This window comes from Marmota flaviventris, chromosome 17 (assembly GCF_047511675.1).
Source record: "Marmota flaviventris isolate mMarFla1 chromosome 17, mMarFla1.hap1, whole genome shotgun sequence".
NCBI classification, from domain to species: Eukaryota; Metazoa; Chordata; class Mammalia; order Rodentia; family Sciuridae; genus Marmota; species Marmota flaviventris.
The window spans coordinates 45,828,656-45,851,002 of NC_092514.1; the positions used below are offsets into that span (position 1 = coordinate 45,828,656).

Genomic DNA, 22,347 nt, shown 5'->3' on the forward strand with positions numbered 1-22,347 from the left:
CCCCAGTCTGGCTGGGCACAAATGCCGCAGTCTGGCTGGGCACACAATCACGAGCCACCACACAGCTTGTAGATTCAAACAGCAACTCTTTATTCCCGAACTCACACCAGCCGTCTACAATCACGTTCTGGGGAAATCCACGTTCTCTGCCCAAATCCACGTTCTCTGCCCAAATCCACCTCCACTGGGCTTCTATCTCCAAAATATATTGTCTGAATCCCGTGAGAACTCAAGGGGAACTCAGGCAGCAGGATACGCCCTACTCCCAGCAGGAATAATCTTAAACCTTAAACCTGGAACCTAAACTGGGAACGCCCTAAACACGATTATCTTAAAACCGGGAACACCCTAATCTGCCTTGGTCCTTGAGCAAGGTCACCTACATTCAATGTCGCTGCAACATGTCAGCAACATGGGGTACGCTGGCAAGGAAATTGTCATACCTACTTGGCTAATGGCTCCCAGCAAGCTTCCCCAGAATATCTGATTCCATCACGGTCAAAGAGGTCTTTAGACCAAGAAGGTCCCTCAGGTGGCTTTGCACTGTGCGGAACACCTTTTTGCTGTGACCTGAAAAATTCTGCATGATCTTGGACTGTTTTTCCAACCCTGGGTTGACCCCTTTCCTTTCTCAAACAAAATGAGTAAGTCCTCCTTCCAAAAGCACTCTTTTCATACATGCTTGCTTTTTAATTTATTTTCTCCCCACAGTATTAAGGATTGAACCCAGCGGGGCTCTACCACCGTGCTACATCCTTTGTAACTTTTTTTTGGGGGGGGGGTAATTGCTCAGGTGGCCTCAAACTTCCCACCCTCCTGCTTCAACCTCCCAAATAGCTGTGGTTATAGGAGTGCACCACTGCATCAGGCTTGGTCCTTTTCTTGGATTATGTATTCTTTCTCCAGGGTATCTCCTTTTCCTTCCCAAACTCTTAGTTTAACGACAACCTGTCTATCTATCTTTCTTTTCTTTTTTTTAATAAGTAACTTTATTTTTTTAATTTTAGGTGAGCACAGTATCTTCATTTTTTATCTTTATGTGGTGCTGAGGATCGAACCCAGTGCCTCATGCATGCTAGGCAAGCACTCTACCACTGAGCCACACCCCAGCCCATTCTTTCTTTTTTTTTATTTTGTATTTTTTATGTTAATGGACCTTTATTTTATTCATTTATTTATATGTGGTGCTGAGAATTGAACCCAGTGCCCCACACATGATAGGCAAGTGCTCTACCACTGAGCCACAACCCCAGCCCATTATTTTGTAATTTTTTATTTTACTTTTTTGCCACTGAGCCACATCCCCAGCCCTATTTTGTGTTTTATTTAGAGACAGGGTCTCATGGACCTCACTTTTGCTGAGGCTGGCTTTGAAGACACGATCCTCCTGCCTCAGCCTCCCTAGGCGTGGGGATTACAGGCGTGTGCCACCGCACCCGACTCCCAAGGCCTTTTCTGACCCACTTCTCTAAAGTTGCCTCTTCATCTACGGCTTCCTAGTTCATTTCCTCCTTTATTTCCCGCACTGCACTCAACACCATCTGAAGTTACCTTGCTTATTTATTTCTTTCCTAGAGAATTATCCAAAAACTCCATTAGAGGCAAGCCTTGCCTGTGCAGTTCACGCTGAGCCTCTGGCACCTAGAACAATGTGCACGGGGCAGGAGATCAACAAGTATTTGTCGAATGAATGAACCCTAAATTTCTATAATTCTCTTCCAAAGGGCAGCTCTATTTTAAGAAAACCCAACATTAAAATATCAACCGAGAAAAGGGACACACTAAAGAGGTGATTATTTAAATTACAAGGTGGACTCCTTGACGTAGGAAAGTTTCTTCCTCTCTTTTTAACAACTGTCTATAAAGGCTAGGGGGAAGGGCAAGGTAACACCGGAACCTAGAATATTCTCTGCCCACCCCGCATCATTTCCTATCACATTATCCTATTTTTTTCTTCTCCCTAGCACTTCTCACTCTCTGAAGTTATTGTGTTAATTTATGTTTCCTTGTTAATTGCCTGCTGCCTGCCCCCATTCACAGGGCACAGACCTGCATGTGCCTGGCTCAAAGTAGGTGTGCGGACAACAGTTGTTGGATAAGTGAGTGTCAAGCACTTAGATGTAAAGAAACCAGGCAGGATGAGCATGTGATGCAATAAAATACCAAAACATGAACCTGTTCACGGAAACGCGGGCCGCAGAGAACTCTTGAGCGAGAGGGCTGTGACCGGAAGGGTGAAGAGCCAGCTGCCACACAGGGAGCCAAGCGTGAATTCCGTCTCATTTGCAACCTATTCCCTCCCACTGTCAGGGTCATCCCAGAGTGGACAGGGAAGTGGGGCACACAGGACCCACTTCCCTGCATCAGCACACAAGGCCAGATCTGAGGGGGCAGCAGGCTGTGCCCGGATGTCTCAGGCCATCAGCAATTCCCTGAGGTCTACCAGGAGCTGCCAGGAGCAGCCAGGATCGCCCTGCGTCTGGCATGGGAGGGCCTTGGTTGCTTTTCTTGCTCCTGAGATGATCTTGACTTAACCCTGTTCCAACCAGCACTTGTGCTAGCTGCAGTAGGTGGTAGAGAGGCAACAAGTATGTCACCTGTCCCCAAGCTACCAACTGCTGTGGGTGGATTAGGGGAGAGCAAAGATGGCTCTCAAACAGGATAGAGGAGCCAGGTGGCAAAGGACAGGGAGACAGCACTCTGAAGTGACAGACAGGGAAGCAGAGAGCCCGTGCTGGAGGTATCCTTGTGGAAGAAGGCTAGCCAGGGTGGCTTGGGGACCCCAGGGAGCTCTGTTGTTCTGGAGGTGGGTGGGGTCTAAAGGTGGATGCAAGAAGAGCAATTTATTACTAAAAGTTCCAGTAAAATCCCTCAGAACAGATACCTGAAGCCAGCAGCTGGAGTCATAAATGAGGTGGCTTTCCAAGAGTATGGCTGGAGAGCATTGTCGCAGCTGTACTAAAAGGGGAGGAAAATTTGGCAGACAGGGCCAAGGCAGCACCACAGAAATGGAAAAGAAGTCCAGAAAGGGATTTGGGTGGGTCGAAATGGAACAAAATCATAAATGATCCTTGATAGTTGTGTGTGTGTATGGGAGGGGTTGCAAGTAGAAGGATTTTTTTTTTTTAATTTCCTTGTGGTGGTTAATTGTAGACTTCAACTTGACCGGATTAAGGAATCCCTAGAAACCTGGAGGAGCATTATTCTGTCTTCAACGGGGCTTCCAGAGGATGTCAGCCTGTGCGTCTGAGTGGATGGGGTGGGAGGACCTACCTTCAATGTGGATGGGTGCCACGCCACCAGCCAGGGGCCTGGAGGGGATAACACAGAGGCAAATCCATCTTTTCTCTGAGAGATGGGATAGACCTTTTTTTACTCCTTTGGACGTCAGTACTCCAGCCATCCCGCTTTTGGACTCCATCTCTCTCATCAGAACCCCATTGCTCCTTTGAGCTCTCAGGCGGGGGCCTCAGACCAAGAGACACACTAGTGACTTCCCTGGTTTGAAGCCTCCAGACTTGGACTAAGCCACACTACCAGCACCCTAGGGTCTGCAGCCTGCAGATGGGACTACTCAGCCTTGGTGATCACATGAGACAATTCCCCTAGTAAATCCTAGGTACCTGGAGTATTCAAATTCAAATGGACAGACAGTGGAATGGCCGATACCAGGACTTGGAGGAGGGGACAGGAATTACTATTTCATGGGTATGGGGTTGAGTTTGAGATAAATAAAGCTTTTTTTTTTTTTTTTAAATAGATTCAAAAGTTGTGGAAATAGATAGTAGTAATGGTAGTATAACAATGTGAATATTCTTATTATCACTGCATGGTACTCTTGAATGTGGTTAAAAGGGTAAATATTGCCAGGCGCAGTGGCACACATCTCTAACCCCAGCAACTCAGGAGGCTGAGGCAAGAGGATCACAAGTTCAAGACCAGACTCAGCAATTTAGCAAGGCCCTAAGCAACTTGGTGAGATTCTAATTCAAAAAAAAAAAAAAGACCAGATTTCACTCAGTGGTAAAGTGCCTCTGGGCTTGATCCAGTATGATTGATATATATCTATATATATATATATATATAGATAGATAGATAGATATAGATATATAAATAACATTAAATTTTTTGCAATGTGTATTTTGCCTTAATAAAAGAAGTTAACATGGAAAAATAAACAAGCCAAGAATATCCAAGATACTTCTAAAAAAGGAAAGAAGAGATTAAACACTTCCAGACATTAACATCGATAATAAAAACTCAAGAATTAAGATAGTGTGGCCCTGGCGCCTGGTGACACAGCCAGAGCATTGAGACAGAACAGCCCAGAAGCAGGCTCCAACCATTGGAGACTTTCCTACTTGAGAACAGTGGCATCTGGGAGCCGGCGCTGGGAATCACAGGAGCCATCCAGAAAGAACAATGTTGGATTCTTATCTCATACTTACAGCAGGAAGAACTCAAATGCAGAGAAGATTTCAGTGCAAAACATAACCCCGTGAGGGCTGGAGGGAGCCGTGGGGGCCTTGCAACCTCAGAGGGTGTACGTTGAGCTGTGACATCACGTCAGTCCTCTGCCTTCCCTGGGCCTGTGTCACAGGGGTGGGGTACGCCTGGTAGGAACTGATATGTGCCAAGGGCTGAGGACAATGCCTGGCACACACAAAGGACTCAGCAAGTGACCATGACCTAATCAAGACCACCCTCACCCCATCAAAGAGGAGGACGTTGTTCAGACTGGTGTGGGAAAAGTATCAAGATGCTAACTAAGTGAAAAAAAAAAAAAAAAGAGCGATGTGTACAATATACTATCCTTGATTTTACAAAGGGACCGCAGGAAAAAATGCACATGTGCATATATAGCTACTTATATTTGCAAGGGTACATTCATACACACGTGTACCTACTTATATTTGCAAGAGTGTATAGTCTCCCCCCGCCCTTTCTCACACGCACTCTAAACATCTGTGGCCAGACTGTGGCACTGAACAACTCCAGGGGGCACAATCCATTGTATTCTATGTCAATGGCATCCCGGGAGCTCAATACAAACAGTGTCCCTGGGAGTTGTGCAGTGTGGTCGCCCTGCTAACACGGCTGCATGAGGGTAACATATCTTTTGGAAGAATACAGAGAATGAAATAACACTGGTTGCCCGTGGGGAAAGGCATGTAGGTGGCCTGGAACACAGGTGAGAAGGAGACTTTGCACAGTACAGTCGTGGTGGCCTCTCAATTTGGACTGAGTACATGTGTAATGGAATATTCCTCCCCCAGAGAGTAAATAAAAGGAGTTGTAAAAATAAATACACACATATAAAAGTAATACATAAAAGTAACAGTACACATCAGAGAACTGGGGAGATACCAAAAATAATGAAGGGGGAAAAATCCCATTGAAGCATGATTTTTGGTTTCCCCTGGTTGGGTCTGTCTGGACACAGAAGTATAGCATCGTGTGGGCCAGGAGTGGGCAAGCTATGGGCCCTGGTGAGATCTGAGCTATCGTTTGTTGTTGTTTTGTGTTACGAGGGATTGAATCCAGGGGTGCTGTACCACTACACTACATCCCCAGCCCCATTTTAATTATTTTATTTTGAAATAGGGATTCACTAACTTGCCAAGGGTCTTGCTCAATCACCCAAGCTGGCCCTGAACTGGCTATCCTCCTGCCTCAGTCTCCCAAGTCACTGGAATGACAGGCATGTGCCACCACACCCGGCTTTCCAGCACCTTTTATATTTTACTTTGAGGCAGGATCTTGCTAAATTTCCCAAGTTGGCCTTGAACTTTCAATCCTCCAGCCTTAGTGTCCAAGTTGCTGGGAATACAGGCATGCACCACCACTCCCAGCCCAGGTGTCTTTTACAGAGGATTTCTTCAAACCAGGATCCAGTCGAGAGCCATGCATTGCATTTCTGTGTCTCTTCTGTCCCTTAGAGATTATAGCAGGATGTACCCCAGCCCCCCGTCTACCACTCCCACCCCCATTTTCTTTAACCATGACTTGTTAAGGAGACCAGCCTGGATAAACAGTATATTATATAGCTGAATGATTCATACTTGTGCACCTATTTCCTTATTTCTGGATGCTTCTGTGAATTTTAATGCTTCCCTCATATAAACAACGCTGTTTTCCTTTCAGTGCTGAGTATCGATCGGATCTTGTCACAGCGACATAAGCTCTCACCAATAACTACACCCCCAGACCTTTTTTTAAAATTTATTTTGAGACAGGTTCTCATGAAATTGCCCAGGCTGGACTTGAACTTTGGATCCTCCTGCCTCCTCTGGAGTAGCTGGGATTATGGTATGGCCACACCTGGCTTAAGTGGACATTTTATGAGAATCAGTAGTGTGGGGAGGTATGTCAAGCTACCTAGTGATCAAGCCTATCCAAAGAGCTGGGTGATCTTGGGGAAGTCACTGTACCTTTCTGAGGCTCAGTCTCCTCCTCTATTAAAAAAAAAAAAAAGACAGAAAAAAACCCACAAATATTGGTGTTGGAAATATGGCTCAGTGGTAGAGTGACTGCCTAGCAAAAGCATGAAGCCCTGGGTTTGATCCCTACTAATGCCCCCAAAACAACAACAACAATAAAACCTGTCTACCTAATAGTTTTAGGATACTAAAACAAAACATAGGTCTGTGTCTCTACCAAACTCTGTGAGACCTAATTTCTGAATGAACATTTCATAATGGGCCTCTTTTACTCTACTAAAATGAAATTCATGGATAATACACTTACAAACATAATTCCTTGAAAAAAAATGATGCCCAAATTATGACATAAAGGACAAATAAATATATACAAATATGGATTTCAATCTGTGGATGCCCTATCATAATTCCACTAAAAGACATAAGAAAGAAGTGAAGCGATAAGGTGTACAGAATGAGGTGTAAGAATGTATTAGTTAGGTTCAGGGTGTAAGGAAAACCAGGGAGCAGAGATACAGGTGTTCACTACAATGAGAATAATGTCAGGACAAATTATAACAAACAGGACCCATATGTGTATGTCATGTGTGATGAGCAATGAGCATGCCTGGAATCAGCTACTTGGGAGGCTGAGCCAGGGGGATCACAAGTTTGAGGCCATTCTCTATAAGTTAGTGAGATTCTGTCTCAAAGTAAAAAATCAAGGCCGGGGATATGGCTCAATGGTAGAGCCCCCCTGGGTCTCCTCTCCAGTAGGAAAGGAAGGAAGGAAGGCGCAGAAAAGAAGAAAAGAAAGAATGAGAGGGGGGCTGGGGATATAGCTCAGTTGGTAGAGTGCTTGTTTCGCATGCACAAGGCCCTGGGTTCGATCCCCAGCATCACCAAAAAAGGCAGGGCAGGTAGAGGGATAGGTATAACTGAAGTAAGAATAATGTACCAAGATGAATTAAAGACAATGAAAGTGGAGAAACTGAAGGAAATATTCTCACAAGTAAACCAGGCCTTACTAAAAAGTGAGGCACTAAAGCAGCCCCTATGCTATGACACAAGACAAGGCATGCTGTCCAGTCTCTGAATGTCCCAAGGGACATTTGAAAGTCATATGAGACAGGACAACTATTCTTTGGGTGGGAATTTCCTAGCGGAGTGGGAGTCCAGCGCCCCTGGCATCTCCACTGGTCACCAATAATGGCCCCTTCCAGAATGACAACCCAAACAATTCTTTTGAGTTTTCAAAACACCCTGAAAGGCAGTCCCCCCGCCCCTGCCCCGCACAGAACCACAGATACATGTGAAAGCAATTTGAAAAGTTAAAAGCACTCTTCAAATATACAGTGCAATTAATCTACAAAAACTCCAGTTATTTTCAGAGAATACTGTGTATTGATATTATTTAAATGAAGACTATTAAATTATGAAACATGACAGTTTTTATTTTTTTTTAAGTTTCAATGGACTTTTTATTTATTTATATGCGGTGCTGAGAATTGAACCCAGTGCCTCACACATGCTAGGTAAGTGCTCTTCCACTGAGCCACAATCCCAGCCCCTGTATTTTTAAATTTTTTATAAAACCAATTCAGTTTCTGGGAAAATGGCAAACAAATCAATATAGTTATTGAAAGTAACTAAAAATCCTGTATTAAGAATAATTTCTTGGGGCTGGGGTTGTGGCTCAGTAGTAGTGTGCCTGCGTAGCATGTGCGAGGCACTGGTTTGGATCCTCAGCACCACATAAAATAAATTTAAGAGCTGGGGTTGTGACTCAACGGTAGAGTGCTCACCTAGCGCGTGCAAGGCCCTGGGTTCGATCCTCAGTACCACATAAAGATAAATAAAATAAAGGTATTATGTCCAGCTACAACTAAAAAATAAATATAAAAAAATTTTAGAAATAAAGATATTGTGTCCATCTACCACTTAAAAAAAAAAGGAAGAAAGAAAGAATAATTTCTTGCTGGGCATGGTGGCACACGCCTATAATCCCAGTGACTCAAGAGACTAAGGCAAGAGGATCACAGGTTCAAAGCCAGTCTTAGCAACTTAGTGAGGCCCTAAGCAACTTGGTCAGACCCTGTCTCAAAATAAAAAATAAAAATGGCGGGGATGTGTGAGGTAAGCATTCTCAGGGGTGGTACAGAGACACGTGGAGCTCTGTGGTCCAAGGGCAGCTGCTGAACCTGGCAAACTGACCCTGTGGTTATCTTGGCATCATGGAACTTGTAAAAGAGGAGACAAAGCCCAAGTTCTGCTCAAATAAGTGACCCTCCAGCACAGAAATGGAACATCTCCAAGGTCTGTATCCTCAGTGTAAGGGTGAATTTAGAAGGATGGCCCATCCTCACCTAGAGACTACAAAGAAAATCTCCCTCAAATTTGCACTAAAGAGCAGAAGGTGTGTGCGTGTGTGTGTGTGTGTGTGTGTGTGTGTAGGCATATGTGCCAGAAATTACCATAAAATGTTCAAACCACAAGCTGTCCCTGACATGGTTTATGGAAAAAAAAAAAAAAAAAGCTGCCCTCTGGGTGGTCGGGATACCCCAAATGGCAAATGTGACTGGAGTGATCCCAGGAATAGCAATGCCTCCAGGACCTGGCAAGAGCAAGTAGCAAGTGTATCCTCTTTATAGGAAGCCAAATTTATCCCAGATCTCAAAATATCCCACATATAAAATATCAAGGAAAACGATCAGCCTAAAGTTAAATGGCAGTGCAAGAGACAATGAAATGAACTAACCACAAAGTGGAGCTACTAAGGAGAAGCAGCAGAGAGCAGAACAAACCTGTAAGACTGCAGACCCTGCAGCAAGAAGATGAGACCCTAACAAAGTAACCATGCTTAGTATGTTTAATAAGAATAAAACCCATTCGTGGAAATACAAGAAAGCAAAAGAAACTGTAAAACATAATTGAGTGATTTTTTAAAAGAACCAAAAGACTCAGGGGAAGAAAAGAACACAGAGAACAGATGTACTAGAATAACAGCAAGTGAAGATAAAAAGAGATATCTCTGTCATCTACCTATTCATCTCCATCATAACGAGATTGCACAACACCAAAGACAAAGAGATTATGTTAAGAACGGTGAGAGAGAGAAGACAGACAACTCACTACTCCTTAGCAATAACTGAAATCAAAAGACAATATGATATCTTCAATATGCAGAGAGAAAATGATTGTCATTTTCAGTTCTATATTCATAATGAAGGTGGGGGAGTCATTTTCAAACACACAAAAATTGAGAGAGAGGTTAATACTAACAAACCTTCAATTTGGGTAGAAGAAAAGTTAATCCAGATGGAAGATGCGAGGAGAGAGAGGAAATAGTGAAAAGTTGGTGAAATATTGATTGTACAAAGCAACTATAATAATAGACTCGTGAGGTTGAAAAGAAAAATGAGAGACTGAAATGCACAACTCTAGCATGTACGTAAAGAAGGTATAAATGGAAGTTGTAAGGTTATTATATTTTTCAAAAGAAGGGTAAAATTATTAAGTAACTGATTTTGGTTAGTTATTTGCTATTTCTAGAAAAATCACTTATAGGATAGAACCAGTTCTTAAGCCAGTGGAGGAAAAATAATGGAAATGAGGAAAATAACAAATCAAATTAGAAGAGGGAAGAAGTATAGAAACAGAACGGAACTTTTGGGAAAGTCAAACAAAAACGTGAAAGTTATAAGCCCAGAAATATTAATAATCATGACAAATATAAATCAACTAAATGTTCTAGCTAAAATACAAAGCTGGTCAGAATGTGCCGCAGTCTGGCTGGGCACACAATCACGAGCCACCACACAGCTTGTAGATTCAAACAGCAACTCTTTATTCCCGAACTCACACCAGCCGTCTACAATCACGTTCTGGGGAAATCCACGTTCTCTGCCCAAATCCACCTCCACTGGGCTTCTGTCTCCCAAAAAATACTGTCTGAATCCCGTGAGAACTCAAGGGGAACTCAGGCAGCAGGATACGCCCTATTCCCAGCAGGAATAATCTTAAACCTGGAATGCCCTAAACTGGGAACGCCCTAAACCCGATTATCCTAAACTGGGAACACCCTAAACCTGGAACCGCCCTGGTCCTTGAGCAAGGTCACTACATGCAATGTCACTGCAAAATGTCCTATTTCCACGAGTCCTTCCACTAAGCAACATGGGGTACGCTGGCAAGGAAATTGTCATACCTACTTGGCTAATGGCTCCCAGCAAGAATGAAATTTTTAAAAATCCCATCAGGCACTATTTCACACACACACACACAAATTTTATTTTTGCAGTACTGGGGATTGAACCCAGGGACTCTCTTCCAGCCCCCGCCCTTTTTATTTTTATTTTGTGACAGGGTCTCCATAAATTGCTAAGGCTGTCCTTGAACTTGTAATGCTCCTGCCTCAGCTTCCAGAGTTGCTAGGATTACAGGCATGTGCCACCCTGGCCAGCAAGAAACACGTAGAAAATGAGAATATATAGAGTCTGAAAGTGGGGGATGGAAAAAGTTGTAATAAGAAAAGGGGTACTGGGTTTAGCTATGCTAATATTAAGCAAAATAGCCTTAAGGCAAGAAGCAATGCTAGAGACATAGAGGGTCATTTGAAATGTTAATTCAACAGGGCAGCTGATTATAAACTTATACATTCAATAGCTTTCAAAATATATTAAACAAAAAATTGGGGCTGGGGCTATAGCTCAGAGTTAGAGAGCTTGCCTAGCATCTGTGAGGCACTGGGTTCAATCCTCAGCACCACATAACAATAAACAAATAAAACAAAAGGTATTCTGTCCATCTACAGCTACAAAAAAATTTTTTAAAAAATTCTTAAAAGAAATTACCAAGTGCTATAGTTTGAATGTATCCCTCAAAGTTCATGTGTTGGAAGCTTAAAATTTGTTCATGCAACTTTTTTTACTTTTTTTTTTTTTCTTTTCTCTTGCAGTACTGGGGATGGAACCTAGGGCCTCACTCATGCCAGGCAAACATTTTACCACTAAACTGCACTTCAGTCATTTAAAAATTTTTTAAAATTTGAGATAGGATCTCACTCAGTGGCCCAAGCTGGCTCTGAATTTTCAATCCTCCTGTCTCAAACTCTCAAACAGCTGGGATCACAGGCATTTACCACCTCACTTGCCCCCATGCAAAAATGGACCTTTAAGAGGTGATTAGTTCACGAGGGAGTTATGCCATTATTGTTGGGGTGGGTGATTTATCACAGCAGTGGGTTCCTGACAGATTCAGTCCCCTTCTTTTTTTCTCTCTCTCTTTTTCCTTCTCATGTATGTGCTCTTTTGCCCTTCCATCTTCCACCATGGGATGATGCAACAAGGTACCCCTTGCCAAATGTTGGCCCCTAGATCTTAGACTTCCCTGACTCCAAAATGTAAAGCCAATAAATTCATTTCTTTCTTTCTTTCTTTCTCTCTCTCTCTCTCTCTCTCTCTCTCTCTCTCTCTCTCTCTCTCTCTCTCCTTCCTCCCTCCCTCCCTCCCTCCCTTCCTGCCTTCCTTTCTTTCTTCTTTCTCCAGAGATTGAACCCAGGGCATTTAACCACTGAACTGCATCCCCAGCCCTTTTGATTTTTTTTTTTTTTAATTTTGAGACAGGGCCTCCTAAGTTGCTAAGGCTGGCTTTGAACTTGCGATCCTCCTGCCTCAACCTGCAGAGTTACTGGGATTATAGTCACGTGCCACTGTGCCCAACTTGTGCCAATACATTTCTGTTAATTATAAATATCCAGCCTCTGGGCATTCTGTTAATAGCATAAAAAAATGGATCAAGACACTGAGAATTAAAAAAAAAATCAGCAATCATATTGGGACATTTAACACGCCTTTACCATTCATTGGGAGAACAAACCGGGAAAACAATCATCAGTAATGACTTAGAAGATTTAAACAATAACTTTAATACAATTGACCTAAATGGTCATTATGTCAATTCAGGAAACATGCCAAGATAGGACTAGACAGGCCAGAGGTTTATTGGGGAAACCACCTCTGGAGGAGGGAGGAGTGGGCAGAGGGAGCCCTTATGACCACAGTGTTGATCTGAAGGGAGTGGGAGAAGGAAGGAGCATTGCATAGGAAGAGTCTCAGTCTCAGTGCAGAGCCATAAATAGCATGGCTAGGAGGATGGGGCACCTTGGAACCAAGGTTCAAAGGAGTCTCACACCCCATAGAAATGGGCCGGAACTCGTGTGCCAGATGAGCTCATTTACTGGCTGGGAGCAACCCAGGGAAGAGTGATCCTCAGAATGTGTGGGCGGATCCAGAGGAGCAGCAGGGAGAGCTGAGTTGCACTTGTTGGCCACACACTTGGAAGCGCTGAGTGCAACGCTTTCATTGCCACCCCAGACACAGTTAGGACAGCTTAGCCAACAACAGCAGTCACCCTCTTTTCTAGCATCTATTCAATATTTACAAAATCCGATTATACACAGGATCAAAAAGCAAAGCAAACTTCCATGCTTTTTATTTTTATTTATTTACTTATTTATTTTGGAGTGCTGGTCATTGAACCCAATGCCTTGCACCTGTTAATCAAGCCACATCTCCAGCCCTCAATGCATTTCTTAAGGACTGAAATCGTACAGAATATATTCTCTGACAACAATGAAATGAAGCTGGAAATCAATATCAAATGGTGAATAGAAAACTCCTATCAGAACTTTAGAAATTAAGAAATTCATGTTTAAATAACCAGGAAGTCAAAGGAAACATAGTAGAAGTTATAAAATCTTAAGAATGGAATTCTAATAAAAATGCACAGCAAAAAAATGGGGATAGGGTTAAACAATGCTGAGAAAAATCTGTGGCTGAAATGCTATGTTAAAGGAAACAGAAAAAAAATGAACACTAGTGAGCTAAACGTCCATTTTATGAATTTGGAAACACATCAGCAATATAAACTCAAGAAAGGCAGCAAAGGAAATAATCAAGATAGGAGTAGAAATTAATGGAATAGAAAATAAACAGTCAGAGAAGATTAACAAAGCCAAATGCTGGCCCTTTGAAAAGACTAGTAAAAATGATAAATCTCTGGTCAGACTGATCAAAAAGTGAAGATTAAAATACTGACTAAATCCAACATTACAGACTCTGAAATAAAATAATGAGCTTATTGCTGATTTTTTTTTTCTTTTGGTACCAGGAATTGAACTCAGGGACACTTAACCACTGAGCCACATCCCCTGCCTTATTTTGTATTTTATTTAGAGACAGGGTCTCACTGAGTTGCTTAGTGCCTAGTGATTGTTGAGACTGGCTTTGAACTTGAGATCCTCCTGCCTCAGCCTCCTGAGCTGCTGGGAGTATAGGTATGCACCACCACGCCCGACCCTAATTTTTGCATTTTTAATCAACATATAGGAAAAGTATAATAAATTTGAGCAAAGAAAAATTAGCTCAATATTTGAAAATCAGTCAATGTAAACTTTTCACTTTAATAATAAAGGAAAAAAGTCATATGATCTTTAGCTATAAAAAGGATTTGAAAAAAGTCAACATCCATTCTTGATTTTTTTAAAAATGTGAGAAGATGAGGAATAGAAAGAAATTTCTCTAATATGACAAAAGTTAACTACCAAAAACCTTATACTGGAGGTCCTACTCAATACAAAAAAGGCAAGAAAAAGAGATAAATAAGGATTATAAAGGAAGAAACAGTCAATACTTGCAGGTAACAGCATTATATACAAAGAAAATACAAAGAAACATGAACACACTGTTAGAATTTTTAGAAATGAATGTAACAAAGTTAACAGACACAAAGCAAATATTACAAAAACCAATTGAATTTCTATAACGTGTGAACAAATTGAAATTAAATTTTAGTCAGGCATGGTGGTACATAGCTGTAACCCAGAGACTTAGGAGGCTGAGGCAGGAGGATTACAAATTCAAGGCCAGCCTCTGTGAGACCCTGTCTCAAAATAAAAAATAAAAAGGACTGGGGATGTAGCTCAGTAGTAAAGTGCCTCTGGTTTCAATCCCTAGTATTAAAAAAAAAAAAGGCACAGGGTAGAGCACTTGCCTCACATGTGAGAGACCCTAGGTTTCATCCTCAGTATGAAAAAGAAAGAAAGAAAACAGAATTTTAAAAATATATAATTTACAACTGAATCAAACACATAAAAACCTAAGAAGAAATCTTCATTAGATGTGGAAGATTTCTACACAGAATTATAAAAATTACTGATAAATATTAAAGAAGATCTAAATACATAGGATCATATCATGCTTATCTTGCTATTTGTCCTTTTGATTCCCTTCTGCTTTCTTTTTAATTGTTTAAATATTTTTATGATTCCATTTAATCTTCACTATCATCTTCTTAGCCAGACCTGTTAATTAACTGATACCTTCAGGTGGTGGCTCTCGAGTTTTTATGATACCTCTGAAGGGAGTGTAATCTATTTTTAATATCATTTTCATTCTGTGTTTTTTATTTTTGTCGTACCATTTACTTCTACATGTGCTATAAATCCCACTTTTTTTCTTTTTTTGCTTTAAGCAATCAATTACTTCTTCAAGGGATTACAAAAATAAGAAAAAGTCTGTTATATTTTCTATGTATTCACCATTTCTGACACTCTTTATTCCTTTTGTAGATCCTAATTTTCATCTAGCATAATTTTCTTCTGTCTGAAGAATTCCTCTTAATAGTTCTTATAGTACAGGTTTGCTTGGATTGCCATCTCTCTGATATCTCTAAAGAATGTTTTTTTTTTTAATTCCTTTTTGAAAGACATTTCTGTTGGTTATAGGATTTTAGGTTGACAGTTTTTTTTCCTTCAAAATTTATAGATGTTGTTCCATTGACTTCTGGCAAGCATAGCTCCAGGAAAGAAGTCTTTTGACCTTCTTATCTTAGTTCCTCTGCGAATAAAGCATCCTCTCTATCCCACCAGCTGTTTTTAAGATTCTTCTCTTTATCACTACTTTCACTGATTAGTATACAGTGTACCAAGATTTGGTTGTTTATTCTGTATGGAGTTTATGGACCTTATTGAACCCCTCAATTTATAGTTTTCTTCAAATCTGGAAAGAAATTCATTCACCATTTATTCAAATATTTTCCTCCACTTATTTCTCTTTCAGGGACTTCAGTTGCATGTATGCTATGATATTGTTCCATGGGTCTCTGATAATTTGTTCATTTTTTCCCAATTTTTTTTCTCTGCATGCTTTATTTTGAATCTTTCCATTATTATGTCTTCAAGTTTATTGATGTTTCATTCTGAAGACTTTAATCTGTAATAAATTTTATCAGTATACTTTTTAATTAATACATATTTAGAGCAGGTTTAGATTTGCAGCAAAACTGAGGAGAAAGTACAGAGTTTTCTGCCTCTACACATGCAGAACCTCCCTATCAACATTCCATAACAAAGAGGTACATTGGTTACAATTAATGAACTATATTGACCCATCATTAGCATCTATAAGTTACATGATGGTTCATTCTTAGTGTTTATTCTGTGAACTAGCATATAGAATAGTTTAAATGCTCTAAAAATCTCTGTGCTCTGCCTATTCACCACTCCTTCTGTCTTGGCAACCACTAATCTTTTTATCATCTCTTTTTCTAGAATATCATATTAGTTGGAATCGTTTGTAAACTTTTCAGATTGTCTCCTTTCACTTGGTAATAAGCATTTAACTCATTATCTACAAATTTGATAACCTTGATGAAATGCACCAGTTACCTGAAACACAATCTGCCAAAACTCACACAAGAAGAAATGGAAAATGTAAATAGGCATATTCAGATTTATAGATGTTGTTGCATGCCCTTTCATGGCTTGATAGCTCATTTCTTCTTAGTGCTGAGTAATATTTCATGATGTCTCACAGTTTATTGATCCACGAACCTGCCAGGAGGACATCTTGGTTGCTTCTAAGTTTGGGCTATTATGACCAGAACTGCTATAAACATCCTTGGGCAGATTTTTGAGTGGACATACATTTTCATTTTGTTTGAGTGTATCCTGAGGAGTGTGGTTGCTAGATCACATGGGAAGAGTATGCTTAGTTTTTGATAAGGAACTGCCAAACCATCCTCTGATCAGGCTGTACCTCTTTTTATTCCCACCATTAATGAATGAGAGTTCCAATTGATCCACATCCTTGTCAACATTTTTAAGTTTTGGATTTGGGCCATTCTAATAGGTGTGTAGTGGTACTTCAATGCTGTTTTCATTTTCAATGTCCTAATGACATATGACGTTGAACCTTTTCCCCTGTGCTTACTTATCATCTATACATCTTCTTCAGTGAGGTATCTGTGAAGGTTATTGGCCCATTTTTAATTGGGTTTTCATTTTCCTATTGTTTAGTTTTAAAAGTGCCTCTTATATTTTTAATAATAACCCTTTATCAGATGTTCTTTTGCAAATATTTCTCCCACTCTGTGGCTTGTCTTTTCATTCTTGATACCCTCCCCCTCCCCCTCCCCCACTCTCCTTATCCCACCACCACTTGGTATTAGGGATTGAACCTGGGGTGCTTTACCACTGAGATACATCCCCAGTCCTTTTCATTGGCTTCTATAATTTTTGAGACAGGGTCTTACTGAGTTTTTGAGGGTCTTGATAAATTGTTGAGGGTCTTCCTAATTTGCTGAGGCTAGCTTGGTGCTTAAAATCCTCCTGCCTCAGCCTACTGAATTGCTGGGATTATAGGCATGTGCCACCAGGCCCAGCTCTTAGAAATTCCCTTTGGCAGAGCACAAGTTTGTAGTTTTAGTGATACTCAGCTTATTCATTCTTTCATGAATTGTGCCCTTGGTGTTTTATATAAGAAATTGCTACACCCAAAGTCATCTTAGTTTTTTCCTATCTTATTCTGTAGAAAGTTTATCATTTTACATCAAGGTCTATGATCCATTTTGAGGATTTGGGGGTTTGTTTTGTTTGGGGCTTAAAAAAATCTGAATATGCCTATTTACATTTTCCATTTCTTCTTGTGTGAGTTTTGGCAGATTGTGTTTCAGGTAGCTGGTGCATTTCATCAAGGTTATCAAATTTGTAGATAATGAGTTGTTCATAATATTCCTTTTCAATTTTTTAAGGTCCATGGGATCTGTAGTGATATCTGTAGTGATATCTTTCTTTTCTGATGTTAGTAAAATTTATATCTTCTCTGGTTAGAGCTCAATTGATTTTATTGATCTTGCTTTTGGTTTTATTGATTTTTCCTCTTTAGTTTCCTGATTTTTAATTTCATTGACTTCTCTTTTTTTAAGAAAAATACTTTTTTAGTTGTCAACAGGCCTTTATTTTATTTATTTATATGTGGTGCTGAGAATTGAACCCAGTGCCTCACACATGCTAGGCAAGCACTCTGCCACTGAGCCACAACCCCAGCCCAACTTCATTGGCTTCTATAATTTTTACTATTTCTTTTTTTCTGCTTACATTGGATCTAATTTACTCATCTTTTCCAGCTTCCAAAGTGGAAGCTCAGCTTATTACTTTAGTCCTATTTCCTTTCTAATATAGGCATAAAATATTATAAATTTCCCTCTAGCATTGCTTTTGCTGCATCTCACATATTTTGATAAGTTGTATTCTCCTTTCCTATAATTGAAAGTATTTTAATTTTTCTCTTAAGATTTCTTCTTTGACCCATGTATTATTAAGAGATGTGTTATTAATTATGCAAGCAAATAATGGCTCTCATTCTGTTATTTATATCTAGTTCAATTCCATTTTGTTCTGACAGATGCTGTATGGTTTCTATTCTTTTTTATTATTCTTTTTATTTTTGGGTATGGAGGATTGAACTTAGGGCTTCTTTACCTCTGAGCTACATTCCCAGTCCTTTTTAATTTTTATTTTGATACTGGGTCTTGCTAAGTTGCTGAGGGTCTTGCTAAGTTGCGAAGGTTGAACTCAAACTTGTGATGCTCCAACCTCAGTCTTTCAAGTTTGTGGGATTACAGGTATGAACCACGACACCTGCTCTGATTTCAGCTCTTTTAAAACAGCAAAGAAATGTGTGTGAATGTGTGTACATGTGTGTACATGTGCATGTGCCTGTGTGTCCTGGCAGTACTGGGGATTGAATCAATGACCTAGCACATGCTAGGCTAGTGCTCTACCACTGAGCTATGTCCCCAGACCTTTTCATTTTATTTTGAGGCAGAGTCTTGCTAAGTTCCCCAGGTTGACTTCAAATTTGTGATCCTCCTGCTACAGCCTCCTGAGTAGCTAGAATTACAAGCATGTACCACCTGACTGGCTAAGGTGTGTTCATCTTATGAACTGAAATGTAGTATATTTTGATGAGTGTTTCAAGTGAGTTTGAGAAGAATGTGCAACCTGCTGTTGTTGGATGAAGTAATCAATAGGTGTCAAATATATCCAGTTGATGGATGGTGCTCTTTAGTCCATTTTTTTTCCTATATGAATTTTCTGCCTATTGGATTTGTTATTTCTGATAGAGGGGGTGTTAAATTCTCTCTGACTGCAATAGTAGATTGATTTATTTTTTCCTCCGGTTCTATCAGTTTTTGCCTTTTTTATTTTGACATTCTGTGTTTTGGCACGTACACATTAAGGACTGTTATATCTTCTTAAAGTATTTACCCCGTTATTGTTATGTAATGTTCCTTTTTTGCCCCAATAAATTTTCTTGCTCTGAAGTCTGCTCTGTGTAGAATTAATATAGCTTACTCCCACTTTCTTTTGATTGCATTAGCACGGTATATCTTTTTCCATCCTTTTTTTTTTTTTGCATTGGGGATCAAATCCAAAGCTTCATGCATGCTAAGCACATGCTCTGTCACTGAGCTACACATCCCAGTCCCCACCATCCATTTATTTATTTATTTATTTATTTATGATATTGGGGATTGAACTTAGGGGCACTCAACCACTGAGTCACATCCCCAGCCCTATTTTGCATTTTATTTAGGGACAGGGTCTCACTGAGTTGTTTAGTGCCTCGCCATTGCTGAGGCTGACTTTGAACTCGTGATCTTCCTGCCTCAGCCTCCTGAGCTGCTGGGATTATATGCATGTGCCACCATGCCTGGCTCCTTACTTTTAATTGATAAGTTGACTATATTTAAAGTAGGTTTCTTGTAGACAATGTTTACTTGGATCTTTTTTTAAAAAAAATCCATTCTGATAATAGCTGTCTTTTCATTGGCATATTTAGACCATTGATATTTAATATTATCATTGATTCAGTTGCATTAATTAGTATCTCTCATATTTGCTACTGTTTTCTATTTGTTGCCCTTGTTCCTTGTTCTAGTAGAATCCTTTTTCTTAAAATTTTTTCAATTGTTAGGGACCTTTATTTTATTCATTTATTCATATGCGGTGCTGAGAATCGAACCCAGTGCCTCACACAGGCTAGGCCACAACCCCAGCCCTAGCAGAATCCTTTTGAATTTTGATTTCAAGCTTCCTTAAGGTGCCTCCTGAACAGCCTTCAGTAGGAAGTTGATTGATTCCTGCTACTAAGACGATGAGTTTCGTAGAGCTCCATGTGTGTAGGGGCTCTCCAGAGAACATGTCTGAGTCCTCCAGAGAAATAAAAATCAATGGAATCATTATCTATCCACCTACCTGTCTGTCTACTATCTATTCATCCATATCTTTAGCTATATATATTTTATACAATGTATTTTGCGCGTCTCCACTCTGGTTGGTGTAAACGTGAATTATTTCCAGCTCTACATGAATTTCCAGAATTGCTTGGCTTATTGCTTTCCCCAGCCTCGTGGAACTCTACCCCATTCAGTGACGATCTACTTCACTCGGCCTTGTGAAGACCTCTGGAAACCTCTGGATCTCTCTCTCTCTCCCTCCTCTTCTCCAGTTCTTTGCCTTGCAAATTCTGGGTGTCTCGGTTTCCCCAAACTATATATTTCTTCCATAAATTTGGTAAAAATGCTGGGCTCTGTGTTTGCCATCCCTGAGCTTCAGCTGGAAACTGTCCGTGGTGTAGAAGCTGGCATGATCCTAGGGTCACCCCATGGGTTTCTTTTCTCTCGGGGATCTGTCCTATGTGGCCTGTGGTGGTTCAGTGCCTGAAAAGTGTTGTTTAATATATTTCATCAAGTTTTTTAGTTGTGTAGAATGGGAGATTATTGCTAAAGTCTTTCATCCTTCATGGGCATTTATGGAACCATTTTTTTTTTTTTTTGTCTTAAAAATATCATCAGTTTCATGGGCTTCTGCCTACTCTTTCTTGGCCAGGTTGGTAGTTTTATAAATTTGTTCAGTTTGTGATCATTCATTGAACTTTGCTCTTCAGATGTGTGCATTTTTTATGTATATACATTTAATAAAACATAATTTAAAAAATAAAATAAATTTGTATGAAAGCATAAATGACTTAAAAAGTAAAGCATGTTTGGGGTACTTGACTTATCAGATAGCAACACTTATTATAAAGCTATTTTAGTTAAGAGACCATGATAACAACACACAGTTAGAAAAACAGACTAGAAAAAATAGAGAGATTTCCCAAAGAAACCCCACACAGTTGTGAACACTTAATGTATGTCAGGGATGTGATCCAGGAACAGCAGGGAAACACTGAATTTTTGAATAATGTGCTGGGAGAATTGGGTCTCTGTCATTCATAACACTTTGCCCCTACCTCACACCAAATACAGACACCCACTCCAGTTGGATCAACAACTACTGTGAAAGGCAGAACCCTAAAGCCCTTGGGAGATAACAAGAAAATACATAAATGTCTTTAGGGGTAGGGAAGTGTTCTTAAATAGGACCAAAGAAGACACCAAACATAAGTGAAAATAATGTAACATTAGTCTTTGTTATAATTAAAAACTCAAAAAGTCACCATGAAGAGAATTAAAAGGCTGTAATTGGGAGAACATGTTTTCAACATACATAACTGTTAAAGGGAAAGTATCCAGGATATACATCTATTCTATCTATCTGTATATATATGTGTGTGTGTGTGTGCGCACGCACGTGCGTGCGTGTAAATACATATATATATTCATGTATATATCTATATATCCATCTACCCATCTATAACTGTATATATCTTATATATAAATGACTGTTATTAATCTTTAAGAAAGAGACAAGGGCTGGGGCTATAGGTCAGTGGCAGAGCGCTTGCTCAGCACATGTGAGGCACTGGGTTTGATCCTCAGCACCACATAAAAATAAACAAATTAAAAAAAAGGTATGTTGTCCATCTACAGCTACAAAAAATAAAAAGAAAGAAAGAAAGACATGAAAAAAAAATCCAAATTTAAAATGAACAAAAGACTTGGATGAGCACTTTACAGAAGAAAAGCCCTGAAAGACCAATGAGAAGAGGCTCCATCTCTGATGAAAGTCATAGTGAGATTCAATCACATACGCTATGACTGGAAAAATTAATTCTCATAACAACTGTGAAGGATGTGGAACACTCAGGAAAAAGTTCATCATCAAGTCGACTTGAATGTCTATGTACCTTACAACCCAGTGATTACACGCTTAGGTGGAAATCCCGGTGAAGCTCTTCAACACATGTATCAGGAGAAATGTAAGGAAGGTTCAGAGTCACACTGTTGGTTCACAGTCGCCAAGTACCCATTAACACTGGGGGGAGGGGAGAGGAAGGAGAGAGGGGGAGTTGGGGGAGAGGTGAGCACAACTAGAAAGGGGCAGACAGATTTTCATGTCTGACCTGCTTGGTGGTCTCTTGGGTCTCACCTTATTATTATTCTTTAAGATGTAGTTACATATTTATCATTCATCTATAGGCATATTTCAAAATAATAAAATAAAATTAACCTAAATTCTCTATTTAATTTAACTTTTTTTTTTTTTGCCATGCTGGGGGTCGAATCTGGCATGCTAGGCAAGTACCCTTCCACTGAGCCACATCCCCAGTCCTCTCTATATAATTTTCTTTATAGTCAG

The 22,347-nt window shown here is 40.1% G+C and overlaps 2 non-coding genes across 2 annotated transcripts; one reads left to right on the forward strand and one right to left on the reverse strand.

The window, feature by feature from the left end:
• Positions 1-1,037: 1,037 nt before the first annotated feature.
• Positions 1,038-1,109, reverse strand: Trnaa-agc (transfer RNA alanine (anticodon AGC)). Its single transcript has one exon. It is a non-coding gene; the product is annotated as a tRNA-Ala (tRNA).
• Positions 1,110-7,251: 6,142 nt separating this feature from the next.
• On the forward strand, positions 7,252-7,324 carry Trnaa-cgc (transfer RNA alanine (anticodon CGC)). Its single transcript has one exon. It is a non-coding gene; the product is annotated as a tRNA-Ala (tRNA).
• The last annotated feature ends 15,023 nt before the right edge of the window (positions 7,325-22,347 follow it).